Here is a 5,802-nt window from a genome sequence, read left to right as displayed (position 1 = left end):
CTACGAAGTTTAGATATCGTTCAAAAAAGTATAGCAAGGCCGGCTATTACAGCTAATAATTTCGAGATCAAACCAATAATGATACAAATGATCCAAAATAATTTGCAGTTTAGGGGCACTATGACAGAGGACCCTAACCAACATTTGAAACGGTTTCTTCAACTTTGTGATACTTTTAAGTATAATGGGGTCACTGATGACATTATTCGTCTTCAGTTTTTCCCCTTTTCTCTAATTGATAAAGTCTTTTCTTGGTTAGATTCGCAGTCTCCAGGATCCATCACGATTTGGGATGAACTTGCTGGAAAATACTTACAGAAGTTTTTCCTGAATAGTAAAGCAATCAAATTAAGAAGAGAGATTTTTGTATTTAGATAGATCAAAGAAGAAAGCTTCTATGAGGTGTGGGAACACTTCAATATGTTTATTCAAAAATGCCCGCACAATGAATTTCCTGAGTGGATGAGATTACAGATATTTTATAATGGGTTGCATGCAAATGCAAGATCTGGATTAGACGAAGCAGCAGGAGGAGCCCTTATGAATAGGATGTATAAGGATGCATATGAAATCATTAAAAATATAGCATTAACCTCCTATCATTGGCTAGCTGAATTATTCACATATAGCCAAAAACCAACTATGGTTAAAGTTATTCAAGAGGATGAAAAATATCAGCAACTAGTGGATAGACTCAACCGTATTGAATCCACTTCTACACCGTTTATGCATGGAAGAGACAAGCCACTCTTCTATTATATCAATAATCATGCTGAAGTAACAATTCAAATCAAACACATGCAATCCCAGTTGGAGAGATCACCCGAACTTGATTTAACAATTCAAATCAAGTTAGAAACTCCAGGACAGAGCTAACCCAAGTGACCATCCAGCATATCGTCAATGTCTAGATAGAATTGAGGGGGAGATGCTGTCAATGAGAACAGATATCAACCAAGCACAGTCTGAGTGCACCAACTCAACAAGAACATTGACTAAGCTCGAGGGTTAAATGAGCCAATTGATGAGTATGATGGGTGGATCAAAAGACAAATTGGCACAGATATTCCTAGTAACACGAAAAATAATCCATGGGGAAGGTAAAGAGCATATGAAAGCTATAGCACTCCGATCAAGCAAAGAATTAAGTAGCCTAGAAATACCTACCCCAGAGGTAACTGTGGATAATATTGATGAACCTTAAGACAATTCCCTAGAAGTGGAAGACGAACCTGAACCAAAAGAGGAGAATGCACCAGCAGCTAAGGCAGGAAAAAGGACACCTAAAGATGCCAAAATAAAAAAAGTCTCACATCCATCAAGAATAGAAGAAAGACAAAAGCGGGACGAGGAATAATTTGTAAGTTTTTTGAATTTCTTTAAAACCTTAAATGTTAACCTACCTTTCGTCGAGTTAATTGAGAAGGTCCCTAAGTACGCAAAGTTTTTAAAGGTGATGATGGTAAGGCATAAGAAAATCAAGGTAAGAGAACATGTTAATTTAAGTGTTTCTTGTAGTGTAATTATTTCCAAAAAAGTACTGAGAAAAGTGAAAAACCCAGACAATTTTACCATTCTTATAGAAATAGGGAGTATTCACTTTAATAGAGCCCTATGCGATTTATTAGCTAGTATTAATTTAATGCCCTTGTCAATTTTTGAAAATCTCGAGTAAGGGAATCTCAAAGCAACTAAAATAACATTGCAATTGGTTGATAAATCTTTAGTACACCTGAAGGGAGTACTAGAAGATGGGTTAGTCAAGGTGCGATGTTTTACTGCTCTTGCACATTTTGTAGTACTTGATTTTGAGGAAGATCGTGAGATACCAATCTTACTAGGAAGACCTTTCGTGGCCACTTCTAGATCATTGATTTAGAGAAAAATGAGTTGACAATGAAAATTAATGGTGAGACTGAAACCTTCGCTATCAACCGAATGAGGAAAATAGGAGGCAATTAGGGGAACATTACAAAAACTTATCTATTTTTGACATTCCCAAATCAAGGGAAATGCTTCATTTTATGAATACAGAAAGAACAAACATGTTCAAGGAATGGGACAAACGGGCAAGGGCAGAATGGCATGATGGACTGTGGACCAATATTGATAGAATAAAAAAATCGTTTGCTGGTGAACTGACAATATTGCTAGATAAATATGGCAGTATAAGTTAAAATTTGTGAATTCTTACATGATATTTGTAAATTATTGTATACTTAACTAACCTCATAGTTTATATTTTAAATTTTATTTTATGTAGGTTTATCTTTAGATCGTAACATCCTTAAGATGGAGTTTTGGGCCGACATAAAGTCGTCATTGCGGCATCACAACAGCAAGTCGCAACGTAGTAGACAGTTGCTGAGAATCTCTAGCCTGGCGGATGTGTCACGACACAGAACCCCTATGTCGCAACATCACTGCAATTTTCTGCAAGGTTGACCCGACCATTGCTCTACCCAGCGGCTTTAACATTAATTTTACTTGATTTTTCAACCTTTAAAACCCTATTTTACAACTTAAACTCTTATTTACTCGTAATTAAAACACTCTTTAAACCCTTACCCCTTCAAACTCTCTCAAATTTCTCAACATTACTTAAACCCTAAACCTTTAATTTCCTAAATTTCCCTTCACAAACTCGATGCAACAAGGAACGGGGACTTCACAGGCAAACAAAGAATTCAAAAGAACTTTCATTATACATTCAAGGTTAAGGGTTCCTAAACTCAAACTTTTTACTGTTCCATTACCTCATTTATTTTAGTAAGTCATTAGGATTGAAATATCATGCCTCCTAGGAAAGTTAGGCGAACAATGGAAACGGAGCCATCAATGGTTCACAATCTTTCTACTTTTCTAAATCTGAATATTGAAAGACATTTATTCATGAGAGGGGATTTGATCCATTGATGATTTTATGTAAAGAAATTTGGCCTTTAGTAAGGTATCATCGTTGGGAACGTTTTTGGACAATCCTGAAGGATAATTTCATGCTCCCCATTTTCCAAGAGTTCTACGCATCTTTACGGGATCACGAGTCTAGAAATATTGAAGATCATATTTGGGATATAATACTTGTATGAGGGAAAGAGGTGCAAGTAACCCCTAGAATAATTTGTGACTTTTATAATGTTCTGTACTATGAGAATGATTTCATTGATGAAACTAACTTAGAATATATTTGAGACATGGATATGGATAATATTATAAACTTTTTAACTAAAGGAAAGGGTGAATGAAAGTATCACGCAGATACCAATATCCCTGTATCTTTCCATCAAGCTATTATGTTTTTGAAAACTAAGATGTGGATTCAATTCATTTGCACATAAATTGTACCTTTTTTTAAATGTTTCAAACATTAATTCCTTTAGAGCAGTTTTACTCTATGCTATTTTGCAGAAAAAGCAGGTATGTGTTGGCAAATAGATCCACCAGAACATGCGAAGATGCATTAATAGCTTGAAGGTGAAACTATTCTTTCCCCATCTAGTGACGGCTTTATGCAAAAAGGTGGTTGTACCTATGACGTCCACTGAGCAGTCATTGAAACCATCCCAAAGAATTACCGGAGATACCTTGTTCCAACAATACATCGAGCTGCGGGCCATGCAAATGAATGATTGGAACAACTGACAACAAGAAACAATAGCTACACCCAGTTCGTCAAAAAGGTTGGCACGAACTCAATAAGACATTGGTGAGAATAGTCATCAAAAGTTAGATTGGATGTTCAGTTGATGCAAAATCAAGACCAATTTTTCAAGATTTTGCTAGTAAAAATAACATTCGAGTCCTCAATTATACACCAGATATGTTCGATTAGATGAGTATGGAACAAGAAGAAGAAGCGTCGGGAAGCAAAGAGGAATGAGAAGATGAGGATGACGAGGATGAATAGATGGACGATAAAGAGGATGATTAAACTATTTTTAATATTATAAAAAAATTTATTAATTTTTGGATAATTTTAATTTAAACTTCGTAGGAGTAGGATTAATAAGAAAATTTTAGTGTATTGCATTCCATTTAAATTTTCTATTTAGGAACCCAACACATAGGAGACACAAACATATCCAAACTTTACATGATTAAAGGAGGAAGCACCCACCAATAGAAGTTAGAGCGATCACGATCAATCGCATAACTTCTTTCATTATCTTTTAGTGGGCTACACATTAAGGACAATGTGTTGACTAATGTGTGGGGGTAACATAAGTTTTTTTGTTAAATTTTTAATTTTTTTTGTTTTTTTATTATCCTTTGGTTTGCTTGAGCTTGTAGAAATACAAGTGATTTGTTAGAATTATGTACACAGGTTGCTTGTGTTTATGAATAAATTTGGCATGATGATAGGAGATTTTAAATTTTTTATTCTTAAACTACTAAAGTTCTATATGTTACACTTAAATAGGTATTAAGCTATCATTTGTACCAAATGATATAGAAAATACAAGGAAACGAGCATGCTAGTATGAATGATAAATATTTGAATTTGTATTTGTTTGGTTGATTAAATTTGTGCATGTTGAGATATTTAGGGATGACCTAAAGCATTATTTGAAACACATCCAAAGCCAAAAAGCTGTCATATTTATATTTCACATTTAGTTTGATTTTTTGAGCATGTTGACATTTCTTGGAAAATGTCAATTTGCATTTGCCTTTTTTCTTTGGTCCTGTACTGTATGATTATAGACATCTGGTCATACGTATTGAGGGTTAAGTAGATACATCATGGCGGAGTTTGTAAAAATAGAGTGAAATAGAACAGATTAGCGTGATATGGGGATAATAGGTTAGCCTACTGTGCAGAACAAAGAGAAAAACCCAAAAAGGAAATTAGTACGAGTAGAAAAGGCCATAAATTAGCGAAAAAGCATTCATGTATGAGATATATTGAAAAAGAGAAAAGTCACAAACTGACGAAAGAAAGAAAAACTCATTCATTGGTGCACAAAAACTCATAAGGCTAGCCATAGTTACTATGTCATGTTATGACTTCCTATATATGGAGAGACAAGGAAGGTGAGAAAATGAGAAATAAGGCGATGAGCGGGAAAGGGCCACCAAGGGGGAAGAATAGAGACCAATACGATGTGTCAAACTATTTTCGTGTTTGTAAGCATTCTTGATGCTTGCTATTTTTGAATGTCATACCTGTCCTAAGCCTCAGAACGTTACAAGCTGAAAAGTCTTTTGTGACCTAAAATATCCTCATACATGAATGGACATCACACTGAACATATCAATAAATGACTATTTGTATTCTGCTCGAATAATCAAAGTACTTATATGACCTGTTGATGGATTCCTGTAGGTGAGACCCTTAATATTTGTTTACTTTGTAACATACTGAACATAGATGCTTGTGATCAAAAGTGGTAAGTTAATTACTCATCATGTTGAAATTGTCAGTAAGCATGAAAAGCCTAACTCATATGCTCCGAAATTAATACTTGTATCACACTTGCTCAAGGGTCATCATTTTTATTTGTCATATGTGTTTATGATTGCATGAGGACAATCAATGACTTGAATGTAAGGGAGTTTGATCTTTCGTAATTCAGTGTAGCAAATTAAACTAGTTTTCACATTCAATGAGCTTGAAAACAAGCATTTTCGTTACGTTTTAATTAAGTTTTTTTAGTTTTCCTTTCATGTAATAAAATATGCACATTGAGTCTTTTGATAACCTTAAGGGCTAAATGAGGCCTAGGGAGAGCTAACGTACTTTGTGAGTGTGTAAGAGACCATTAGAAGACATTTTAGGTTAATACTGGACACTATGTCGCA

At 34.7% G+C, this 5,802-nt stretch overlaps 1 non-coding gene across 1 annotated transcript; it reads right to left on the bottom strand.

Moving 5' to 3' along the window:
• Positions 1 to 345: 345 nt before the first annotated feature.
• On the bottom strand, positions 346 to 452 carry LOC128039316 (small nucleolar RNA R71). The gene has a single exon (XR_008193820.1). It is a non-coding gene; the product is annotated as a small nucleolar RNA R71 (small nucleolar RNA).
• Between the last annotated feature and the right edge of the window lie 5,350 nt (positions 453 to 5,802).

The sequence above is a fragment of the Gossypium raimondii genome, chromosome 2 (genome assembly GCF_025698545.1).
Source record: "Gossypium raimondii isolate GPD5lz chromosome 2, ASM2569854v1, whole genome shotgun sequence".
NCBI classification, from domain to species: Eukaryota; Viridiplantae; Streptophyta; class Magnoliopsida; order Malvales; family Malvaceae; genus Gossypium; species Gossypium raimondii.
This window is presented reverse-complemented; position numbering and strand designations above follow the sequence as displayed.